We start from the raw sequence: 26,949 nt of genomic DNA, 5'->3' as shown, positions 1-26,949 counted from the left end.
GACATTTCTTATACCTCACAAACATAACCATAAGCTGTCTAAATACCTCCCCCCTCCTGTTACGTAAGTTCAAAATATCATAATTTTTTTCAATATATATCCTTTTTTTTTTGTTGTTGCTTTCCCCCTGCAGTTATCACTTCACTCATACAAACACATAGGAATACACAATCCACACTCATGCATAACATGAATTTGCTCAAGTTTTTGGTGTTGTCGTCGTCATCCCCACCTACTTGTTGTTTGTCACATAACGCTTTATGACAAAACGGCGCTATACTACGCACATGGCACCCTTTATCGTTAATATTCACACGAATCGAAGGCGTCATAAATCCTTTAGCGTAATATGAGACTACCCTACCCTACCCAACACCTAAACCTAACCATCACAGCGCGTGTTATATTAATGATAACGGATGCCATGTGCGTAGTATAGCGCCGTTTTGTCATTTAGCGTTCTATATGAAGCTAAAGGATGAGAATGCTTTGTGCTAGTGTCTCACTAAACGGGTTGAATTGTTACGCACTGTATATAAATGTACTATTTGTATTGTAAAACATTGTGTATACATTTTTTGCTTTACGAAGGGGTGGTGGTGGTGGGGTCTAAACATTATAACATTCACCATATTAGAGTAAACACCATACCATACTAGCCTACTTTTATATCATGCTGTGTTTTATTATTGAACATAAGGTACATTTGAGTCTAGTACCAGTTTGACTAGTTGCTATGATGTAAAGTTTATATAACAATAATATTGTTTAATATAATTATAACAATAATAAACTATTATGAGTGGATATGTCTTACCTCAAAAATCTTTCTCATCTTCAAATCTCATTCTTCTAATTCCAAGGTAAACAGCATAGCACAAACACAATGTGTTTTCCAAAGTCAACTCAAGTCAAGTCACCTTTATTTATATAGCGCTATTTACAGATTGTATAAAAGCAGCTTCACAGTGATAACATGAAATTAATACAACACAGATCAATAATATTGTTGAATATTAAATGTCCCCAACTAAGCAAGCCAAAAGCCAAAAACTCCATCAGGGACAGAATAGAGAAAAAAACCTTGGGAGAAAACAATCGGAGACCAGTTCTCCTTTGGCCAACGAAGGAACAGTGTGTGATTCGGGTAGCATTACAAGACAAATTGGATCAAAACATTAAGAGTATTTGTCCATTTCCATCTGTTTGGAAGTCGAAGTAATCACGCCGGTTTGGAGACGAGATGTTGAGGATCAGTGCCGATGGCTGTCATGTCGATGAGGCCAGCACTTAAGGATGAGTTGGGATGAATCAAGTCACAGGTCCACCATAGAGGGCCCCTTGGGATAAACAGAGAGACTAATATTAGCGTAGACGCCATCCTTCATATGATGTATCAAGTACATCAGGATTTACGGGACGTGTTCCCAGTTCCGGCTGATTTTGAATTAAGGAAGTGTATCGTGTGTTATGTGTATGCTAGGCCAAAGAGATGTGTTTTTAGTCTAGATTTGAACTGACAGAGTGTGTCTGCTTCCTGGACAATGTTAGGAAGATTGTTCCAGAGTTTTGATGCATCAGACGTCTCAAGACCAACCCCATGCTCACTCCAGACTAGTAATGGCTGGGGTCCTTTCAAGGGGACAAGGGGCTGGGGTCCTTCCAAGGGTCCTCTGATGTAGCCATGGTCCACTCTGATTGCCAAGCGTGGGGCCTGACTGACGCAAAGGCTACTTGATTGCCTTGATTTGAAAGAGGGTAAAGGGGCTCTACTCTGAACTAGGTCGAGAGCCGCTGTATAGCCTGAGTGTGCTCGGGTCAAGAACTTCCCCCAGGAAAGAGATACTTCTCCTCTTCCTGACCCCCATGGAGTCTGGAAGAGGGAAAAGTGCTCTTTTGTTGAGTATTTTAGATTTTTATGTTGTTTGCTATCCACAAGTTTCCTACGCCCCATGAGGCCTTGCGTCAAAAGTGGGCGCGACTTCCGGTTGGAAGTATACAAAGCGTGATTTGACATGCTTGACACTCGTTCATTCAACAGTTGACAGTCATTCAAGTTATAGCGATCCAAACTAGCTAACGATGTGGGAACACAACCTCAACGAAATTCAAAAGGGTGAAATAACAGTACTACCCTCCGCAGTAGTTGATTTGGGAGTATTATAATAACATTATTAATAATCAATACTCATCAAGGCATGGTGACAGACAGTTGTGCGAGCTGGCAAACATTTAAAATAAAAAATACACACTTAGTCATTGTGCTTTGGTCGGAGTTTATTCAAAATTATAAATGAATGTGCTGCTTGAATAACTTACATTAACTGGCACATTTGGTATTCTGTCAACACAGGCTTTGATCCTGAGTTTATGTGTAACATCAGTAGAGAACAGCCAATCACATGCTGAGAGAGTTTATTGAATATTAAGAATTTAAACAAATGTACACAGGAAGATTCGTCGTCTTTTGGGAGGTGATGGAAACTACGGTCGTTGGCAGGATCAGAGACGGGCTCTGCAGGATCACTCTGATTTCGTTTTCAGCTTATGTTCAAAACAATCACTTTTAAGCCACTGAATTAGTTTAGTCCGTTATACATACAACCGCGAACAGCACATGTTGTCCCTGAGCTCCGTAACGACATCTCTCATAAAGATTTGCGTCTTTAAATAGTAAAATAATTCTCAGAAAAACAGCTAGCCTCTTCGCTAACTAACACACAAAATACCATTGGAATGCTCTTTCCGCCGCCTCACCGGAAGTTTCACCCACTTTATTTTTTACAGGAGCGCCCCTCGGAAACTTGTGGATAACCAAGGTCAATTGCATGGGTGCGTGAAATCGAATATATAGTTATAGTCAGTCATGGTTTGCAATTTCAACATCTGCTCCAACAGCCGGAACTAAACAGAGTGTTTGAAGGGACACCCGAAACTTTTCGAGGGTGGTCCGGTAGCAAAGAGACTGGAGACAGCGTCATCTTAGGGCAGGTGTCCCTGGTGCTTAGTAGGGAGGTGTTCGAACTGGCGAGGGTGCTGCCAATGCTTAGGCGCTGGCTGTGGCTTAGCGGACACAGGCTTGACTGGCTGCTGAGTCCAAAGTTTTTTTTAGCAACTCGGTGCTGCAGAGCTGGAGCACTTGGCCAGGGAGCACTTTGGAGCACTTTTGATTTCAGTCCGATTCAGCCATAAGTGCTCCAGCACCACTAAACTGGCCATGGCTCTTCCTGTGGCCTAGGCGGTGTCCTTTATGGTAAGCAGGGCCAAGTCTGTAGCGCTGTGGAGGTCACGAAATGCGTCTGGGTCTAGTCCAGACTTGTCCATAGACCGGAGGAGTTTAGCCGGGAACACCTGGATGACTGCCATGGTGTGGAGGACGGAGCCTGCCTGACCAGAGGACTGGTAGTCCCTGCCAGCCAGTGCTGAAGTTGTCTTGAAGGGTTTAGATGGGTGAGTTACCTTGGCTTTCCATCTAATAGCGGTGGGCGGGCAAAGATGCATGGCCACGACTTCTTCAAACGGGGGCAGCTTCTCGTAACCCTTCTCCAAACACCGTCAATGGTAGAGAGTAAAAAAGAGACCAAACATGCAAGTTGTTAAACCCAGAGGGTGCGTTTTATTTCTTGTGCAATAGTGAGGATTGAAGGAGTACTAGTGCTCTTGTGCTTCTGTTGTGAGGGTGCTGGAGAAAGTGGAGGGAAAACTGCAAACTTTAGCCAGAGAGCAGGGAGTGAGCTTGACCAGCAGATGGCTTCCTTCTCATTGATCACTCTCTGTAAGAGAAAAGGTTAAACAGACATTAGAGAATGACTGGGAGATCAAAAACTCAACTGATCTTTCTTCACTGGTGTCCATATGGCCCCAGTGATGAGTTGGTCAATGGCTGTCATGTTTGTGAGTTGATTGCTGGTCAGCTGCTCTGTATGTCTTGCCAGGGGCGACTGATTTTGGGATATAGGGAGATAGCTGTCAGTTGTGTGTTTTGATTGCTGACCAGCTGCTCTGTGTGTGTTGCCAGGGGCGACTGATGTCGGAACGATGGTAGTCTGCCACAAGTGATAATAGGAAATTAAATCAGCAGAGATTGTTTTGGCTTTACAGCAGCTCTAGAATAAAGTTATTGTCCAGCTAAACCCAGGTGAAAAAGACGTTGTATTAAATGTATTAAAAATATATTTGAAATACAAATAGTGTGTTTATAATACATTTGTATTTACAACATGCTTATTTAAAGTGTACTAAAAATGTATTTTATTGCATTTTAGTATATTTCTAAAAAGTATACTAGAAGTACATTGGTAATAAATATATATTTAATTACACTTTTAAGAAATATACTATAGAAAAGCATACTTTTAATGTATTTATAAAAAGTATATTAGTAATATATTGGTAATAAATGTATGCTTTATTATATTTTTAATAAATATGCTAATGATAATTATACCTTAAATGTATTTCTAAAAAGTATATTAGAAGTACATTGGTAATAAATATATGTTTAAATACACTTTTAAGAAATATACTATAGAAAAGCATACTTTTAATGTATTTATAAAAAGTATATTAGTAATATATTGGTAATAAATGTATGCTTTATTATATTTTTAATAAATATGCTAATGATAATTATACTTTAAATGTATTTCTAAAAAGTATATTAGAAGTACATTGGTAATAAATATATGTTTAAATACACTTTTAAGAAATACACTATAGAAAAGCATACTTTTAATGTATTTCTAAAAAAGTATATTATTAGTACATTGGTAATAAATGTGTGCTTAATTATATTTTTAATAAATATGCTAATGACAATCATGCTTTAAATATGTTTCTAAAAAGTGTACTAGAAGTACATTGGTATTTAATTACATTTTTAAGAAATATTCTAAATACAAACATATTTTAATTATATTTAAAAATGTTTTACTAGAAACGCAATGCTAATAAATATACACTTAATTACACTTTTAGAAATATGCTAAAAACAAACATAGTTTTAGTGAAGTTTTAGTGTATTTACAGAAAGCATACTTGTTGCTAAATTAAAGTATTTTTTGTGTTCACTTCAAGTTTAAAAATTCAAGTCCCTTTAATTCCCTTCCTAACATGAAGGCAATTAAACATGTATCGAAATTAATTGTATATTTCTACAAAGACTAGAAGTAGCACTTTAATTATAAATATGTGCTCAGTTAAGCTTTTAAGAAATATACCAAAAACTAACACACTTTTTGTAATACTACCAACACTTAACTCAATGCATATGTATTTCAAAAGCACTAAAATTTGACTAACAAGTAATGCACTTCTATACTTCTGCATTAATTAATCAAATAGTCTTTTCCACAAAACAAGTGAATACCAGTACTTGCACACATCAACATAAAAGATCAGGTGTACATACTAGAAAAACAAAATAAATTTCTTAAAGCTTGACTCTTACATTTGTTTAGCCAAAATTAATTAAAAAAAACTTGTTAATAAGCATGTTAGGTTTATATAAACAGAGTTGTTTCTTTTTTTGTGGATGTTAGTTAATATTTCCAGTTGCATTCATTTGGACCAATCAGAGCCAATCTTTTCAAAACAAGCTTGCCGGCAATTGTCCAATCACACACTGCCATTTGAACTTACATGTTGGGCGGGGCGCAGACAGCGGATACTGACTGTCTGTGGTATCCCATTATAGCTTCGGATATTTCAACAGAAATCATATATTTTCCAAATTTTGCTTTGTTATTTCACTGGCTCGGACCTAGTGAATGTGGATAGCACCGATCTAATATTGAGAGAACACACGAGCAGATTACCAGGTCGTCAGCTCCCGCGAACAATTTAGCAGTGAAGAGGACAACGCAGAGGTGCGCCGCCACGACATGGACAGAGCAAGATACTGCCAGAAAAGATCTTACTTCTTGGTGGTAAGTTTATTAGTTTAAGTGATTAGTATAATTGGCTTTATTCTCACTTTGGGTTTAGAAAATATTTTCAGAAGTTGATGTCGATGTTCTGTGGATTACTGGCGTTTCTGTTGATTTGACACTAAAGCGAGTTAATCCATTGACGTCTATCAACTTAATTGTTATAGATCTAGACAGTGACATAATACAACTATAAAAACATTGCACACTGTGTTTGCAGAAAAAAGGTTATTAATGGTGATTACACGACAGGCTTGATTGTCCCTAAGTAACTTCTTGTGTTTTAAATATTATAATATATTTTAAGCTCTAATAAAACTTTCACATCTGTGATATTTAATTCATAGTAAAATCTAATTAATTATTAGTAGGCTGTCAGTTTTCATGTCAATTCGATAAATAAATTAAGTTGTAATCACCAACTATAAGCTTTCACAAAACCAATTATTAAATATCTTGCACTGAGAAATTAAAATGATGTTAAATAATGAAATGAGAGATTTTATATTTAATATTTAGCCTAGCCAAGGAATTTGCACATTGCAAAGACATTTTTTTTTATTAAACCCAACCGTGAGTAGATGAGGTCAAGTCGAGTAAGTAGTACTAGTTGATCCTCTTGATTTGTAACTTTTTGTTGGTGAAAAACAAAAAAAAAAAGGCAATAGTGTGTCATGTAGCAGCTAAGTAACTAAGTGACCTATATATATTAACACGTATTTGAAAAATGAATATGTATTTTGCCTGATTATGCATTGAATTATGCAATCACATAATCGTGTTTTTCTCGAGGGACTGATTTATATGATTTTATGAGTGGTATTCAGCTTTTTTACATTTAATCAAGGCGTTATCAGCTGTCACCAACTTGTAACTTTCAATAGAAAGTTCTGTCTTTATTAATAATGAATAATTACTTTAATAATAGGGTGGAAGTTACAGTAATGGTTCATTAAATATGTTTCACCATTTAAACAAAATACAAATTATATATGAAGAACACAAACTAGTGTTTTTTCTGTCCTAACTTTGTATAACATGCAACTTGATTTTTTCTTGTAGAGCTTCTAGGGATATTAGCATCTCTCAAAGAGGCCCAGGAGTCCATGAAATGAGGTTCATTCAGCTCAAGCCCAAGATCATCTGAGCTGTGTCTTCCTGAAACCTCAGAAATGGTTAGAAAATTAGAAAATGGTTAGAAAATTCTTTATGATAAAGAAAAATCCTATTTGTTATAATAATTATATCTGACTTTTTGTGCATTAAGTGTTCTGAATTAAGTAACAAAGTGACAGCTTTTTATTAGAATTATAAATGAACAAGTTTATACTAATGCTTGTTTTTTTTATTCTTTCCAGATTTCCCTCGGTGGTTCTGATGTCCCCAAAAGAGTCTATGGCAGACTGAAAAAGTCACGAACTTCTCTTTTTACTCAAGATTTGGCCACTTTACTTTTTGCTATTGTATTTCACTTTGTTTGACTTAAAGGATTAGTTCACTTTAAAAAAAAAAAAAACCTTTTGCTGATAGCTTACTCGCCCCCATGCCAAGATATCCATGTCATTCTTTCTTCAGTTGAAAAGAAATTAAGGTTTTTGATGAAAACATTCCAGGATTTTTCTCCATATAATGGACTTCATTGGGGACCAAACGGTTCAAGGTCCAAAAGACAGTTTCTATGCAAACTGTTCAAAGGGCTTTAAACGATTCCAGACGATGAATAAGGGTCTTATCAAGCGAAACGATCGGTCATTTAAAAAAAAAAAAAGTTTAAGTTTTATAAGCTCAAATGGTCGCCTTGCTCTGTTCTGTTATGCATGTTCATGACTCTCCTATTTGAACTCGTTCATCAAAATTAACAAATCTTTTTCCGAGTCATTAGGTTCATTCAATGAACGAAATGAATGAATTGACTCGAAAAAAGATTTGTCAGGGCTGCCAACTCTCAAGCATTCAGCACAAGACTCTCGCAATTGAGCCAATTCTCATGCTTTCACAACAAATTGACTGTTAGCCATTGGACCCTGAACCGTTTGGTTCCCATTATTATTTATAAGTCCATTATATGGAGAAAATCCTGGAAGGTTTTCATCAAAAACCTTAATTTCTTTTCGACTGAAGAAAGAAAGACATGGACATCTTGGAAGACATGGGGGTGAGTAAATTATCACCAAAAGTTTTTCCAAAAGTGAACTACTCCTTTCAGTTAGTTTATTTATTTATTTATTTTTGTTCTGTTTAATACCTCTGCAAATCAATGCATTTTATGTTAATGTATTTTGTTTAGTTTTCATAATGCTTTACTGATGTAGTGCATTAAAGTTTATCTTTCAAAGAGTGTTTGTGTGTTTTGTAGAAATATTTTTTTACTGGGTTTTGTTGAATTCAAATGTTTAAATGTATTTTTAATACATTAAAATATATTATTTTTATATTAAATGGTTTTTGGAAAAATATATTTTTAATATGTTAATAGTGGGTCCTATAGTGTTCTACTAATACATTATTAATAAGCTGAAATTATATTTAAAATATACTTAGAACGCATTAATGTGAAGCTAAAAATATACTAATGCTGTATTTCTAAAGTCTATTTAAAGTGTATTAAAATACACTTTAAATAAGTGCTATTATATTACATTAAATGTACTTAAAATGGTTCCATTTTAGCACAATTTAGTATAATAAAATATATTACTATTACCTTAAAATTGAACTTAAATACATATTAAAATACACTTAATATACTTGAAGTTGTTTCAATTTAGCACATTTAATACATATTTAATACGGTATACTTAAAATATATTAAGTATATCAAAATAAGTACAATTTAAATATATTTCCTTTTCACCTGGGAAGGCTGACCTAATCTATGCAGCATAACATTGAATTATAGAAATTGATAATGTGTTATGTGTATGCTAGGTCAAAAAGATGTGTTTTTTAGTCTAGATTTAAACTGACAGAGTGTGTTTGCTTCCAAGGTTTGAGTGCTAAATTGGAAACGGATCTACCGCCAGCAGTCGATTTTGATATTCTAGCATAGGTATTATCAACTGAATTTTGAGATTGCAATAGACGTGAAGGACTATAATGCATTATGCACTGGGGAGCTAAACCATTTAGTGCTTTGTAAGTAATCAGCAATATTTTAAAATGTATACGATGTTTAATAGGGAACCAATGCAGTGTTGACAGAACCGGGCTAATATGGTCATATTTCCTGCTTCTGGTAAGAACTCTGCTGCTGTGTTTTGGACCAGCTGTAGTTTACTTATTAAGCGTGCAGGGTAACCACCTATAATGGCTTTAAAATAATCTTGCCTTGATGTTGTGAACGCATGAACTAATTGCTCCGCATTTGTCATTGAGAGAATATGACATAATGAAAGATATCATTATGCACATTATGCAGGTATCAAAGAGCACACCCAGGTTCCTAACTGACGAAGAAGACTTGTCAGAGCAGCCATCAAGTGTTAAACAGAATTCTAGGTTATTACGAGAGAAAGATTTTTGCCCAATAATTAGAATCTCTGTTGTTGTTGTTTTTCAGAATTAAGTAGTAGGAAATTACTAGTCATCCAGTTTTTTATTTTTATTTTATTTATTTTTTATCAGCTATTCCGTTAATCTTGTGAATTGGTAAGTTTCGTCAGGGCATGAAGAAATGTAGAGTTGAGTATCATCAGCACAACAGTGAAAACTAATGCCATACTTCCTCATGGTATCTCCCAAAGGTAGCATGTACAGAGTGAATAGCAACGGTCCTAGTACTCATCCTTGTGGTACTCCATACTGATCTTGTGATCGATAAGAAATTTCTATATTTACTGCTAGAAATTGATAACAGACAGATTCATTTTACCATTTAAACCATGCTTTTATCAACTATGCATTCCGTTAATTTTGTGAATTGGTAAGTTTCGTCAAGCCATGAAGAAATATAGAGCTGACTGAGTATCATCAGCAAATGAGATCTCATAATAAATAATACGTATGTAAGTGTACGCACATCACACGCACATTTAATTTCGTTTTATACGCGCAGAAATCTATAACTGACATATTTACAGTACTAAAATGTAAAGTTTTTACGTATCCCAGGTGAAAAGGAAATGTATTTAAAATGTACTTATTTTGATATACTTAATGTATTTTAAGTGCACCGTATTAAATATGTATTAAATGTGCTAAATTGAAACAACTTCAAGTATATTAAGTGTACTTTAATATGTATTTAAGTTCAATTTTAAGGTAATAGTAATATATTTTATTATATTAAATTGTGCTAAAATGGAACCATTTTAAGTACATTTAATGTAATATAATAGCACTTATTTAAAGTGTATTTTAATACACTTTAAATCGATTTTAGAAATACAGCATTAGTATATTTTAGCTTCACATTAATGCGTTCTAAGTATATTTTAAATATAATTTCAGCTTATTAATAATGTATTTGTAGAACAATATAGGACCCACTATTAACATATTAAAAATATATTTTTTCCAAAAACCATTTAATATAAAAATAATATATTTTAATGTATTAAAAATACAGTTAAACATTTTAATTCAACAAAACCCAGTAAAAAAATATTTCTACAAAACACACAAACACTCTTTGAAAGATAAACTTTAATGCACTACATCAGTAAAGCATTATGAAAACTAAACAAAATACATTAACATAAAATGCATTGATTTGCAGAGGTATTAAACAGAACAAAAAATAAATAAATAAATAAATAAACTAACTGAAAGGAGTAGTTCACTTTTAAAAAAAAACTTTTGCTGATAATTTACTCACCCCCATGTCTTCCAAGATGTCCATGTCTTTCTTTCTTCAGTCGAAAAGGAATTAAGGTTTGATGAAAACATTCCAGGATTTTTCTCCATATAATGGACTTCACTGGGAACAAAACGGTTCAAGGTCCAATGGCTAACAGTCAATTTGTCGTGAAAGCATGAGAATTGCTCAATTGCGAGAGTCTCGTGCTGAATGCTTGAGAGTTGGCAGCCCTGACAAATCTTTTTTCAAGTCAATTCATTCATTTCGTTCGTTGAATGAACCTAATGACTCAGAAAAAGATTTGTTAATTTTGATGAACGAGTTTGAATAGGAGAGTTATGAACATGCATAACAGAACAGAGCATGGCAACCATTTGAGCTTATAAAACTTAAACGTTGTTTTTTTTTTTTTTTTTAAATGACCGATCGTTTCGCTTGATAAGACCCTTATTCATCGTCTGGAATCGTTTAAAGCCCTTTGAACAGTTTGCACAGAAACTGCCTTTTGGACCTTGAACCGTTTGATTCCCAATGAAGTCCATATGGAGAAAATCCTGAAATGTTTTCATCAAAAACCTTAATTTCTTTTCAACTGAAGAAAGAATGACATGGATATCTTGGCATGGGGGTGGGTAAGTTATCAGCAAAAGTTTTTTTTTTTTTAAGTGAACTAATCCTTTAAGTCAAACAAAGTGAAATACAATAGCAAAAAGTAAAGTGGCCAAGTCGTGAGTAAAAAGAGAAGTTCGTGACTTGTTCAGTCTGCCATAGACTCTTTTGGGGACATCAGAACCACCGAGGGAAATCTGGAAAGAATAAAAAAAACAAGCATTAGTATAAACTTGTTCATTTATAATTCTAATAAAAAGCTGTCACTTTGTTACTTAATTCAGAACACTTACTGAAGTATTAATGCACAAAAGTCAGATATAATTATTATAACAAATAGGATTTTTCTTTATCATAAAGAATTTTCTTACCATGTCTGAGGTTTCAGGAAGACACAGCTCAGATGATCTTGGGCTTGAGCTGAATGAACCTCGTTTCATGGACTCCAGGGCCTCTTTGAGAGATGATAGTATCCCTGGAAGCTCTACAAGAAAAAATAAAGTTGCATGTTATACAAAGTTAGGGCAGAACAAACACTAGTTTGTGTTCTTCATATATAATTTGTATTTTGTTTAAATGGTGAAACATATTTAATGAACCATTACTGTAACTTCCACGCTATTATTGAAGTAATTATTCATTATTAATAAAGACAGAACATTCTATTGAAAGTTACAAGTTGGTGACAGCTGATAACGACTTGATTAAATGTAAAAAAGCTGAATACCACACATAAAATCATATAAATCAGTCCCTAGAGAAAAATACGATTATGCGATTGCATAATTCAATGCATAATCAGGCAAAATACATATTCATGCGGGGGCCGGGGGACGCAATTTTTCAAATACGTGTTAATATATAATAATAGGTCACTTAGCTACTTAGCTGCTACATGACACACTATTGACTGTTTTTGTTGTTATTCATTGATTTGTTGTTATACAAATCAAGAGGATCAACTACTACTTACTCGACTTGACCTCATCTACTCACGGTTAGGTTTAATATAAAAAAAATGTCTTTGCAATGTGCAAATTCCTTGGTTAGGCTAAATATTAAATATAAAAACTCTCATTTCATTATTTAACATCGTTTTAATTTCTCAGTGCAAGATATTTAATAATTGGTTTTATAAAAGCTTATAGTTGATGATTACAACTTAATTTATTTATCGAATTGACATGAAAACTGACAGCCTACTAATAATTAATTAGATTTTACTATGAATTAAATATCACAAATGTGAAAGTTTTATTAGAGCTTAAAATATATTATAGGCCTAATATTTAAAACACAAGAAGTTACTTAGGGACAATCAAGCCTGTCGTGTAATCACCATTAATAACCTTTTTTCTGAAAACACAGTGTGCAATGTTTTTATAGTTGTATTATGTCACTGTCTAGATCTATAACAATTAAGTTGATAGACGTCAATGGATAGACGTTAACTCGCTTTAGTGTCAAATCAACAGAAACGCCAGTAATCCACAGAACATCGTCATCAACTTCTGAAAATATTTTCTAAACCCAAAGTGAGAATAAAGCCAATTACACTAATCACTTAAACTAATAAACTTACCACCAAGAAGTAAGATCTTTTCTGGCAGTATCTTGCTCTGTCCATGTCGTGGCGGCGCAGCTCTGCGTTGTCCTCTTCACTGCTAAATTGTTCGCGGGAGCTGACGACCTGGTAATCTGCTCGTGTGTTTCTCTTAATATTAGATCGGTGCTATCCACATTCACTAGGTCCGAGTCAGTGAAATAACAAAGCAAAATTTGGAAAATACATGATTTCTGTTGAGATATCCGTCCGAAGCTATAATGGAATACCACAGACAGTCAGTATCCGTTGTCCGCGCCCCGCCCAACATGTAAGTTCAAATGGCAGTGTGTGATTGGACGATTGCCGGCAAGCTTGTTTTGAAAAGATTGGCTCTGATTGGTCCAAATGAATGCAACTGGAAATATTAACTAACATCCACAAAAAAGAAACAACTCTGTTAATATAAACCTAACATGCTTTATAACAAGTTTTTTTATTCATTTTGACTAAACAAATGTAAGAGTCAAGCTTTAAGAAATTTATTTTGTTTTTCTAGTATGTACACCTGATCTTTTATGTTGATGTGTGCACGTACTGGTATTCACTTGTTTTGTGGAAAAGACTATTTGATTAATTAATGCAGAAGTATAGAAGTGCATTACTTGTTAGTCAAATTTTAGTGCTTTTCATAATTATAACAAATTAATTTAAAAAAGTTAAACCTAAAACACATAATATAAAGTGTGAAATACATATGCATTGAGTTAAGTGTTGGTAGTATTACAAAAAGTGTGGTAGTTTTTGGTATATTTCTTAAAAGCTTAACTGAGCACATATTTATAATTAAAGTGCTACTTCTAGTCTTTGTAGAAATATACAATTAATTTCGATACATGTTTAATTGCCTTCATGTTAGGAAGGGAATTAAAGGGACTTGAATTTTTAAACTTGAAGTGAACACAAAAATACTTTAATTTAGCAACAAGTATGCTTTCTGTAAATACACTAAAACTTCACTAAAACTGTGTTTGTTTTTAGCATATTTCTAAAAGTGTAATTAAGTGTATATTTATTATCATTGCGTTTCTAGTAAAACATTTTTAAATATAATTAAAATATGTTTGTATTTAGCATATTTCTTAAAAATGTAATTAAATACCAATGTACTTCTAGTACACTTTTTAGAATAAAGCATGATTGTCATTAGCATATTTATTAAAAATATAATTAAGCACACATTTATTACCAATGTACTAATAATATACTTTTTTAGAAATACATTAAAAGTATGCTTTTCTATAGTGTATTTCTTAAAAGTGTATTTAAACATATATTTATTACCAATGTACTTCTAATATACTTTTTAGAAATACATTTAAAGTATAATTATCATTAGCATATTTATTAAAAATATAATAAAGCATACATTTATTACCAATATATTACTAATATACTTTTTATAAATACATTAAAAGTATGCTTTTCTATAGTATATTTCTTAAAAGTGTAATTAAATATATATTTATTACCAATGTACTTCTAGTATACTTTTTAGAAATATACTAAAATGCAATAAAATACATTTTTAGTACACTTTAAATAAGCATGTTGTAAATACAAATGTATTATAAACACACTATTTGTATTTCAAATATATTTTTAATACATTTAATACAACGTCTTTTTCACCTGGGATTGACAGCACAAAAACGTAATTTATTTACGTATGAACAAATCTACCGACTTATACATATGTACGTATCACTATTTATGCATATTAAAATCGTAGCATTATGTTTCGACTCTATTGCATTCAACTGTCTAATTAATTAAGTTTTCAGTCGCATTTATTAATATAATACTCATAAATATTAACATTTTGCTCGTTTCGCCTGCATAGTGTTAAAGGGTTAGATCACCCAAAAATGAAAATTCTGTCAGTATTTACTCACCCTCATGTTGTTCCAACCCCGTAAGACCTTCATTCATCTTCGGAACACAAATTAAGAAATTTAAGATATTAAGTTCGCTCCTGCATACAGTCCATAGGCTTCTTGAGGGACTGGCTCTTGCTGTCCCCGAAAGGTCATTAAAGACATCGTTAAAATAGTCCAAGTGACTACAGGGGCTCAATCTTAAGTTTATCAAACGACGAGAACACTTTTGTGCGCAAAAAAACAACAAAAATAACGACTTTATTTCAACTATTCACTTCCTTCTCCATGAGCCTGTAAGTCAGTTAACGTAGTGTGATTGCGTAGAGCTACGTCACACGTAGGCTCACTATTGGCCGACGCTGGTCATGTGTGTGTGATGCGTGTGACGTACAATAACAGAAGCTTACGCTATTAAACTAGTAACCTGACTCGCGCAGAGGGAGATATAAACGAATAGTTGAAATAAAGTCGTTATTTTTGTTGTTTTTTTGCGCACAAAAGTGTTCTCGTCGTTTGATAAACTTAAGATTGAGCCCCTGTAGTCACTTGGACTATTTTAACGATGTCTTTAATGACTTTTCGAGGACAGCAAGAGCCAGTCCCTCAAGAAGCCTATGGACTATATGCAGGAGCGATTTTAATATCTTAAATATCTTAATTTGTGTTCCGAAGATGAACGAAGGTCTTACGGGGTTGGAACAACATGAGGGTGAGTAAATACTGACAGAATTTTCATTTTTGGGTGAACTAACCCTTTAAACAATACACTATAAAACCTTAAAAATACATTCTTTACTCGTTTAACCATTTTGTACACAGAAAGCGTTTTCTCCTATAAAACACAACATAAATTCACAAAAGAAATCAATTTTATTAGTTTGATGTAATCCAAATCTTTAGAATCCATAGCCTATCCACTCATGATCTTTATCTCCATTTCTCAGCAGCGACCGTACACGTCAAATCCCGCGCTGGTGATGAACTTACTGTCTATGTTGATGAATTCAAATTCAAAAAGTGCGCCCTTGAGAAGCGTTACGTCATGTTTTACCGCAGTGATGTCAAACGTTCATTGGCTCTTCCCTGCTTTTTCACAGATTGTGACATGAAGAGTTTCAGTCTGTGACAGTTAGTTCATTTGAAATGGTGCGAACCGAAGCCGAATTAACATTTTCATGGATCATTAATTTAAATTCTGCTCTGTACTTCACACACTGCGCACTGAGTACTGCGACTGCAACGGATCATCCTGTGAACGGCTTTTGGTACCTGTTTTGACATTTTCACAGTAAATACATTATTGTGATTATACTTGTCTGTTAGTTAGGATTTTCTTCATAATTGTAGTCTACGTAGTTTTAAGTAATTGTTATGGGTAGGTTTAGGGGTAGGAGTAGGATTGGTGGCTCAAAATATATTTTAAAGCTACATTTCCCAACACATCTGTCCATTACATTTTATCCTTTTTATATTCTGTATAAAATGGGTACTGTATGTTTACGCTTAAATGTTGCAGATACGTCCATATTATACGTTTCACTATCCAAACGTACTAAAAAGTATGTTTTCTGTCTTTGCAAAAAACTTAAAATATCAACGTATAAACAAAGAGACCAGGCTGCATCAGCATAACAGTAAAAACTAATGCCATACTTCTTAATAATATCTCCCAAGGTTAGCATGTACAGAGTGAACAGCAGCAGTCCTAGTACCGAGCCTTGTGATACTCCATATTGAACTTACTTCATTTACAAATTATTACGGTCAGATAAATTTTACCATTTAAACCATGCTAATGCAATTCCATGAATTGCATTATTTACTACATTGTTTTCGAGTATATTTAAAAGAACGTTGGGTTCAATAGTATCAAATCTAGCATTAAGATTGAGTAACACTATAGAAAAATACAACTACAATCAGATGATAATAGCAAACAATTTAATGAGAGCTAGACGGTCTAAATCCTGACTGGAAATCCTTGCAGATATTTTCTTTAAAGGACAGCTGTAAGGATACTGCCTTTTCTAGTATCTTTGATAGAAAAGGTAGATTCTAGATCGGCCTGTAATTGACTAATTCTGTAGGATAAAGTTATAATAGTTATAATTTTCTCCCTGATATTATCAATCTTATAAGGAAAGAAGTTCATGAAGTCATTACTGCAGTGCTGCTTGGAAACGTCTGAGGTTGAAGCTTTATTTTTCGATAAGCCACTTTTTCAAATAAATACCTAGGGTTTTGTTTATTTTCTTCCAATAGTGTTGAAAAATAAGCAGATCTAGCAGCTTTTAAGGCCTCACAGTACACGATTGTGCTCTCTTTTCATGAAATGCTCTAATGCATGAAAACACTCTATTTTTGTTTTCTTCCAGTTGGGCTCCATTTTTCTGGCTGTTCTCTTAAGGCCCTGAGTGTGCTCATTGTACCACGGCGTTGGACTGTTTTCTTTAATCTTCTTTAAGCACAAAGGAGCAACTGTGTCTAAAGTGCTGGAAAAGAGAGAGTCAAAAGTTTCTGTCGCAATATCGAGTTCTTCTAACCTATCTGGGATGCTGAGGAGATGAAACTGATCAGGAATATTATTGATAAAGCAATCTTTAGTGGCAAAAGTTATAGGTCTAAACTATTTGTAACACGGTGTCGGCTTTGCAGCTTTGGATAAATGAAGTATACACAAGGCGTATACTTTTGTGACATCATTGTTATTCCCGCCAGCTGGAGTGCCCAGGATAATCTCCAGAGGGCACTCCTTCTGTCTTCTGTACTGCCTTCTCAACATGCACTTGAACTTCACTTCCCATAACCCATTGCCTGGTCTCATTATGGACTCATTAATCCCATCTGTGTGTGATTAACTCTCTTATGTTTGCTTTTTTAAGCTCTGTGTTTTCACTCACTCATGGCAAAGTCATTGTAGACGTTGTAACACTGCATTTGTGAGCATTCCTTTGGTTTCGAGTGTTTTGGTGTTTTGATTCTCTGATTCTCTGCGACCATTTTGGATTGTTTGCCTGTGTGTGTTTGACCTATAGACCCTTATAATATTCAGACTTACAGACTTACCGTTTTTCCAATGGCATCCGCTGTAAAAAGCTGAATAAAGCGGCTAGATTACTTACAATTTTCCACAGCTTACATTGTCGGGAGTTTTTTGTCAGCTGAAATTTCTTGGAAAGATATTTTTTCCAGTGTTTCATGAGCAGAACAATCTGAAAACACATTAAATAACAGTACAGCCCATTGAAGAGATGCAAGTCTATCCCTCACAGCCTCCCTTTCATTCTCATTAAAAATCAAAGATGGCGCTGCTGTGAATAAGGCGTATTGCCTGTTATATGGATTACATTTGGATCTTAAACCCAAGTCTCGTAACAAGTTTGCAACAATTATAACAATGTATTTACTTCCTTTTTTTTTCATTAATTTCTTTGAAAAATAAAACTGTAGCAATCCCAACCTTTTGAATGTTAGTTGGCTTTTATTGCTTCATCAAATGTTATATTTCTATAAAAAAAAAAAATAGCATACAATAAAATGTCACATATCAATTATCATAAAGGGCTACAACTCTAAAAATAAATTCTCTTTCTTGTACTTTTACTTTGCCTCCCTCGCACGAGCCCCACTTTATTTCCTCTTGAATGCAGTTTCTGGCAGAAACTTGCTGTTGTAACACACTGCAACATGCCAATAACAGTAATACTCATTGGGAACTCTGTAAACCTGCAAGATGAAAGTGGAAAATGCTGATCCGTTTTATTGTAAGAAACACTTCAGTACATTCCATAATACCGACTGTCAGCAGGCATAGGACATAGCCATTGGCGTGCTGCAGGGAAACATGTCAAGAGGACGTGTCCGGTTGCCAGACATCTTGCCTGCATATCTCAGTACGGTCAGAACAGATGTGGTCACCCTCCAATTACCAGAGCAGGACTCACAAATCAGATAGTATACCTGTAGGCCTACCTCTGCATATTGATTGGAATGTTGTTCCAGGATCAACAAAGATATTGATGCAGGAACATGTGAAGAGTTCAGATGCAAAAGCCTCTAAATGCCATTTGAAATTTTCTTCTTTAATGATGATTTTTGTCAAGCTTGTATATTTAAGTTCAGTGATTTCACTTAAATGGCAATGATAATTACCTATTAATTGTTATTTAAGTGAAATTACTGAACTTAAATATACAAGTTCGACAAAAATCATCGTTAAAGAAGAAAATTTCAAATGGCATTTAGAGGCTTTTGCATCTGAACTCTTCATGTACTTGGTAAAATCAGGTTCTGCATTGATGTATGTAATGTAATGTAATGTAATGTGATTTAACCAGTAATAATTATATTTATAAAAAATAAATGTTGATAGAAAATCATAAGGTGTAAAGGACAAAAAGACAACAACAAAAAAAAAAAAAAAGATTTAAAAACAAAAAACGTCCTAACCAGGTATTTGGACCTTATTATTATTTGTTTTCCTGACCTTTAGAATTTCTTAATATAATTAACAAAATGTGATAAAACTGATCAAAACTGATAAAACACACAGTCATTCACTTTTATTTTTATTATTCTACATATAACATCATTTCCAATCCACTTCTGCTCCATACAAAGTTTCCAAAGTCATTTTAATGGCAATAAATTAGAGTTTACCTTCATTGCTAAAACATCTAAATGCAATTCCAAACTCACAGTGATATTAAATTCATTAATACCAACAGTGTCATTGTAATTAAATCCACTGTACTTACCTGTCCAATACAAGAATTCAATCTTCTGATATGATACTACGAAACACATATGAGCCACATGATACACCAAAATCTCTGAAAGTTCAGAGCAGAGAATATAACTCTACTCCACACACTTCATCTGTCACAGGTTCATTTTTATGACTGTATTCTCTCACTCGGTCAGGTGAGTGTGCGAGTGTGTGAATGGTGTTGTTGGTGTGTGATGAGGTGAGACCCTGGTGTTGTGAAGAAGCCGTACCCTTTCACCACGGCGGCCTGATTCACAACACCAGCTGCCCTGCCCCATCATAGAGGTCTAAACACATCATCCATCGCTCCGCACGGATCCACCTGTCAATCAAAAAAAAAAAAAAAAAACATCACACCATGGCTGATTTTATACCATCAGATTTAGATTAAAATACAACTTAAAGACTTGTATTTTACAAGTCTTTAAGTTGTAAAAAGACTTGTAAAATAAGTCTTTATTTTATTTTAAAATAAAATGTAAAATAAATAAGGCACGGAGGTGTGTCTTACAATCACACCTTGATTGTAATATTGGAAACCAGCTGTAACGGTTACCACCAGAGGGCACTCCAGATAAGACTATGTTTCACACAAACTACATTTCCCAGAACTCACTGCCCGGACTCATCATTACTGATCACATTCACCTGTACCTCATTCACTGATTGCATTCACCTGTGTCTCATCCTGTTAGTGTGTCTATATATACCTTGTGTTCACGTTCAGTGTTTGCGAAGTCTTTTTTAAGTGTTACTCTGCATTTCTGAGCGTTTTTCCGTGTTTGGTTTCTGGTTTTTGACTTTGGATTGTTTTTTGGATTTTGATTATTGCTGCCTGCCCTGACCTCTGCCTGTTTCCCGGATTCCCACTGTGTTTCCTCCATTGTCCTGTCTGCTAATTCTTGACCCTGCCTGTACGACTAATCTTAAATAAAGCTGCATTTGGATCTTCATCTACAAGCCTCAGAGCAGTTCGTGACAGAAGACTTCGCCACACCGAGATCCAGCAGCCATGCCAACAAGAAGCCCAGACGTCCAGATCTTGCGTCTCCGTCAGGAGAATCGGTCCGTCGAGGACTATGTTTCTGAGTTCATTGAACTGGCCCATTTCGCCTCAATGAGCACAGAGTGTTTAATGATCTTTTTCCGAGGAGGACTCTCTGAACCACTCAGTTCACTCATGCCCTTACACAATCGTCACGGGACATTAGAGGACTATATTAACCAGGCCCTTTTGTTAAGCGGTTCCTTGTTTACTGTGGGCGTTGTAGAGAAGGAGCTCCATGAACCCGTGGTATCTACTCAACCAGAGCTTCACGTTATGCCAGAGCTTCATGCCGAGCCAGAGACGCTCCACGTCACTTCTGCCGAGCCAGAGACGCTCCACGTCACTTCTGCCGAGCCAGAGACGCTCCACGTCACTTCTGCCGAGCCAGAGACGCTCCACGTCACTTCTGCCGAGCCAGAAATGCTTCACGTCATTTCTGCCAAGCCAGTGTCTAAAGACAAGATGGCCGCCTCCAAGCCAGTGTCTAAAGACAAGATGGCTGATTCAGAGACTGTTCAAATCACTTCTGCTGATCCAGATTCTGTTCACGTCACCGACTTCGAGCCAGTGTCTCCGGACAAGATGGCCGCCTCCGAGCCAGTGTCTCCGGACAAGATGGCCGCCTCCGAGCCAGTGTCTCCGGACAAGATGGCCGCCTCCGAGCCAGTGTCTCCGGACAAGATGGCCTCCTCCAAGCTAGTGTCTCCGGACAAGATGGCCGCCTCCAAGCTAGTGTCTCCGGACAAGATGGCCGATCCAGTGTCTCCGGACAAGATGGCCGATCCAGTGTCTCCGGACAAGATGGCCGATCCAGTGTCTCCGGACAAGATGGCCGATCCAGTGTCTGCTCCCGATCCAGTGTTTGTTTCTGTGTCTGTGTCTGTCCTTGTGACCATTTCTGTTGTGGTGTCTGTTCCTGAGCCGGTGCCTGGTCCTGAGAGGGCATCACCGCCGTGGCCGCCCGAGGGGTCTTCGCCACCGTGGCCGCCCGAGGGGTCTTCGCCTTCGTGGCCGCCCGAGGGGTCTTCGTCGCCGTGCCTGCCCGAGGGGTCTTCGCCGCCGTGGCCTCCCGAGGGGTCTTCGCCGGCGTGGCCGCCCGAGGGGTCTCCGCCGCCTTGGCCTCCCTTACAACCTGCTCCGCCCTGGCCGCCTGCACAGCCTGCTCTGACCTGGTCGCCTCCACAGCCAGCTCCGCCGCAGTCTCCAGGTCCTCTTCCGCTCCACGGGCCTGGCCCTCCATCCCGCCCCCTGGTCCGCCTCCGCTCCACCTCCCTCCTGGACATTTTGAGGAGCGTCTGGAATCCGCTCCTTAAAGGGGGGGCTATGTAACGGTTACCACCAGAGGGCACTCCAGATAAGACTATGTTTCACACAAACTACATTTCCCAGAACTCACTGCCCGGACTCATCATTACTGATCACATTCACCTGTACCTCATTCACTGATTGCATTCACCTGTGTCTCATCCTGTTAGTGTGTCTATATATACCTTGTGTTCACGTTCAGTGTTTGCGAAGTCTTGTTTAAGTGTTACTCTGCATTTCTGAGCGTTTTTCCGTGTTTGGTTTCTGGTTTTTGACTTTGGATTGTTTTTTGGATTTTGATTATTGCTGCCTGCCCTGACCTCTGCCTGTTTCCCGGATTCCCACTGTGTTTCCTCCATTGTCCTGTCTGCTAATTCTTGACCCTGCCTGTACGACTAATCTTAAATAAAGCTGCATTTGGATCTTCATCTACAAGCCTCAGAGCAGTTCGTGACACCAGCATTTTCTGTAAACCTGCTTTGTAAAGGTTTCTATAATCAAAACAGCAATAAATTAACATGAAGTTCAAAAAATTCAATTGATTATAAAAGGATGCGAAAGGACTACCCTGTTTTTCAAGATTAGGATGTTGAATAATTTGTTTGTTTTGTGAAGTAACAGGGGAATTAAGTTACACATTGTACAACACTTAATGTATTTAAAAACAATTGTTTAAAGCTTATGCAGTTGATAAATAATTAACATTTAAAATTCAGCTGCCAGTCATTAATATTCAGAAATCAGGAAAATATATTGTATATACTGCATTTTACATACTTCCTCTAGATATAGTGAATACAAAGATTCATTTAACTTACTGTAAAAAATACAACAATTAAAAATACAGTTATTTACTGTAATCAAAGAATACAGTAAAAATGTGTAAATTAAATTACAAAACTGTACTGTAAAAAATACAGTAAGTGGCTGGCAAACCTGCTGCCAGTATTTTACTGTAAAAATTACAGGATTTTTTTTCCAGTGTATATTAATTTAAGTTAAAAGAAAAGTATTTTGTAAAAGTAAAATACTAATAGTGTTGAATAGTGCTGATAAGTGCATATCTACACTCTAAAAAATGCTGGGTTATTTTAACCCAGTTTTGGGTAAAATATGGACAAACCCAAACGTTGGGTTAAAAATTAAAAAAATTAACCCAATGGCTGGGTTTGTCCATATTTTATCCAAAACTGGGTTAAAACAACCCTGTATTTTTTAGAGTGTGTCTATCCAATTATTATTATTTATTTATTTATTTAGTTTTTGTGTGAGACAAATATGCATTAGAGTTCCATAAATTGAAGTTTCTGTTAATATTCCACAACGCACTGTGCGCGACCCATAGAACAAAAGGCACAATTACTGTGTTCGCCACACTTGGGAGCGTGGACTTCCGGATCATTCCAGCCCAGTTACAGCAGAACCTCCAGGGTAGAGGTCTTATGAGTGTGCCACTTATGTTTCTGATTTCAGTCCAAAGACTTAAGTGAGTTGAATTAATTCAATTGAGTTTTTTTTTCTCTCTCTCATAAAAAAAAAAACCAAAAAAAAAAACGGCTATTTCCTATGACTCAATTATTTGGCTGTTCTACTATCCCGTCTCTATCCATCGCAGGTTAATCCATGTTAATTCCTGAACAGATGAACGTCACAGCACATATAATATCCAGGTAATGCGTCCCCCTCTTCTAATCCTGTTTCATCAGCCCGCATGCCCTTTATGGTCAATCTAATTGCGACAAAGCCCACATAAGGCCTTTTGAGCCAAGAACTTCTTTAAGGTTTCAATTAAAGACCGTGAGATTTTTGGGTGTCTGCCAATGTCCTTCAAACCCAGACTGTCACAGCGCAGAGTTGAAGCCATAAAAAGAATAGAACAAGGCATGTGTGTAAAGAAAAACACAAGCAGGCACGCTTTAAAACATTGGACAGGGAACTAAAAGAATAAGCATGCGTGTGTGTTTAAAAGTGTCATGTGATCCGTCTTTAAGGCAAGCAGAACTAATCATGCCCTCTATCTACAGTACTCACTACCAGCAGCCTTTGAGGATTTTACTACCCTTAATTAAGTTTAATTTTTAAATTGACCTCAACGATGTGTGTGCATTTAATATTAATTCCTCTGATATCTTCAACCGTGCAGCTCTCTCCTGTGACTAGTGACTGATTTTAGTCTTTTGAAAATGAAGGGAGTGAGATGGGACAACTCCAAACTAATGCATCAAACAGTGTGGAGCTTTTGATATGTTTTAAAACAGCATACTGTACTTAATAATGATATAATCAGTTTGGTAACAATATACAATATGGTTTCAATTTGTTAACATGAACTTATATTACATAACAATAGGCAAAAACATTTGTCGCATTACTTAAATCTAATAAAGTAATAAAGTAGTAATAAAATAGTAATAAAGTAGTAATAAAAATATTGTTCATGGCTAGTTCGTGTTATCGCGGGTTCATATGTAATGGACTTGAATAATTATGTTAAATATTAATGAATAATATGTAATGGACTTTTGAGTTTCGCTTGGCTAAGTAGTTGGGCGTAACCAAAGAAAGTACTTGTTACAAGAAGCAGTGGAACAACAGGAGAGTCTGTCAGTGTTTACTTTTCTCATTATATTTTAGCGTGGTTTTTCGTTGCTAGGAAACTGTTTTGTTTACTGCGTTTACCCTGGTAAAACACGCGCCGACCAGGTGTTTGTTTGTGTGTCGTGACTTTTGAGTTCCGCTTGGCTAAGTTGTGGGGCGTGGCCTGCTGTATTCATTAACGAGGTATTAGGCGTGTATATAATTGGTTAGTATATAATTGTATATAATCACCCCTCACGTGAAGCCCTCATCGTGTGAAGACTGAAGAGTGTAAACATGTTCAACCTCACTGAGCAAAGACACCGACAAGGCACTTGAGTATTAATTTCTTGTTTATTTTATTTTATTGTTGTTTCCTTTCTCTTCTACACAACTTTTTAAACCTGCCTGACCAACGCGTTCTCATCCTAGGGCGTCATATATTGACACTTTTGAAATTCCGTCTAAATCCAACGCACATTTAGCATCAATATAACACGCACAGAGCTTTGTTCGGCTATGGTAGGTTTAGTTCTGGGGTAGGGTTAGGGTTGGACCATTAGGGGCCGCCTTCTGGCCCATATATATCTGCGTCTCATATTGACGCTAAATGGTGCCATGTGCGTTGGATGTAGAAGAAATGTCAAAAGTGTCAGTATGAGATCGGGCTGGTCTGACAGACATTTCTGGCTGGATGAAGGACCACCACCTTCAACTAAACCTTGCGAAGACAGAGCTACTTGTGATCCCGGCCAGCCTAACACTTCATCACAACTTCTCCATTTAGCTAGGCTCATCATCCATAACTTCATCAAGGTGAGCCAGGATCCTTGGAGTTGTGATAAATGATCAATTGAACTTCACAGGCCACATTGCTAGAACTGCCTCATAATGTACCGTATATTTAACTTGCACAACATTAGGAGGATCAGGCCCTTACTATGAGAGCATGCTACACAACTCGTTTCACTTGTTCTTTACAGACTGGGTTATTGTAATGCTCTCCAAGCAGGTCTTCTAGCTTGCAATGTCAAACCTCTGCAACTAATACAAAATACTGTAACTAGAGTGGTCTTTAATAAGCCGAAGAGAGCACACTTCACTCCTCTCCTCACAAAATTGCACTGGTCACCAGTTGCCGCTCGCATCAAATTCAAGTCACTGACGTTCGCCTACAGAACAACCACTGGCATCTGCTACCTTTTACCTAAACTTAATACTTTAGACTTATGTGCCATCTAGAAACTGGCGCTCTGCAAGCAAATGTCATCTTGTGGTGCCATCTCAATGAGGCACAAAATCTCTTTCTCGGACCTTTACCATGTCCAATCCCTGCTGGTGGAATGACCTGCCTAACTCAACCAGAGCTGCTGAGTCTGTGGCCATTTTCAAGAAACGGCTGAAGATGCATCTTTTTCGGCAGCACTTAATCCAGTAAGACTATAACACTTTGTCTTCTATTCATTTTTTTAATAATTTATTATTATTATTATTACTATATATTTTTTTTACATGTACTGCGTTAAACTGGGAAGGGTCATAGCACTTGCATATTGTTGTACTGTTAGTTTAACTGCTATGACCCTTCCCAGTTTAATCTAACACAGTTAGATTAACGCAAAATATTGTTGGTTTAAAAAGATTTATTTTCAGCCGTTTCTTGAAAATGTAAAAAAATGTTGTTGGTTTCACTTAAAAAAAAAGTAACCTGGTTGCCTTAAATTTTTAAGTTAATTGAAATGGAAAAAGTTAATGAAGGAGATTTATTTAATCACCAGAAACTCAAAATATTATGTTATCTGAACTACATAAATTATTTAAGTTGATTTGACAAAAGAAAAATATTGTGATAAGAAATCATGAAAATACACTCTAAAAAATGCTTGGTTGTTTTGACCCAAATTTTGGGTCAAATATGGACAAACCCAAATGTTGGATTAAAAAAAATGCAATTAATAAATTTAACCCAACAGCTGGGTTTGTCCATTTGACCCAAAATTGGGTTAAAACAACCCAGCATTTTTTACAGTGTATTTTTTTTACAGTGTATTGTTCTCATTTGTAAGTCGCTTTGGATAAAAGCACCTGCTAAATGAATAAATGTAAAATAATGTTAACAGATGCAACTTTTGATTTGAATAATGTCTTAGTAAATGTTGAAATTACATATGATTAATAGTAGAATCTTCATTACTAATTTATGTTAACTGTAGTTAACTAATGTTGAAATACATTTTTGTATTTAAATTTAAAAAGTAATGTTTAAATAATTGTGTGTATTACTTTTGAATATAATTTATAACAATATTGGTCACACTTTAGTTTTGGGTCCAATTCTCACCATTAATGACTTTTAATTAGCATGCATATAACTACAGAACCAACCCAATCTCACGGGAATTCGTACGAATTTTACGAGGTGGCTAATTCGTAA

At 35.8% G+C, this 26,949-nt stretch overlaps 1 long non-coding RNA gene across 1 annotated transcript; it reads right to left on the bottom strand.

Moving 5' to 3' along the window:
• Positions 1-10,553: 10,553 nt before the first annotated feature.
• LOC120472373 (uncharacterized) lies at positions 10,554-13,904 on the bottom strand. Its single transcript, XR_016145692.1, has 3 exons — positions 12,917-13,904; positions 11,706-11,818; positions 10,554-11,531 (listed from the first exon to the last, which is right to left on the bottom strand). It is a non-coding gene; the product is annotated as an uncharacterized LOC120472373 (long non-coding RNA).
• Positions 13,905-26,949: the final 13,045 nt, after the last annotated feature.

The sequence above is a fragment of the Pimephales promelas genome, chromosome 12 (genome assembly GCF_988280905.1).
Source record: "Pimephales promelas chromosome 12, fPimPro1.hap1.1, whole genome shotgun sequence".
In the NCBI taxonomy this organism is placed as follows: Eukaryota; Metazoa; Chordata; class Actinopteri; order Cypriniformes; family Leuciscidae; genus Pimephales; species Pimephales promelas.
This window is presented reverse-complemented; position numbering and strand designations above follow the sequence as displayed.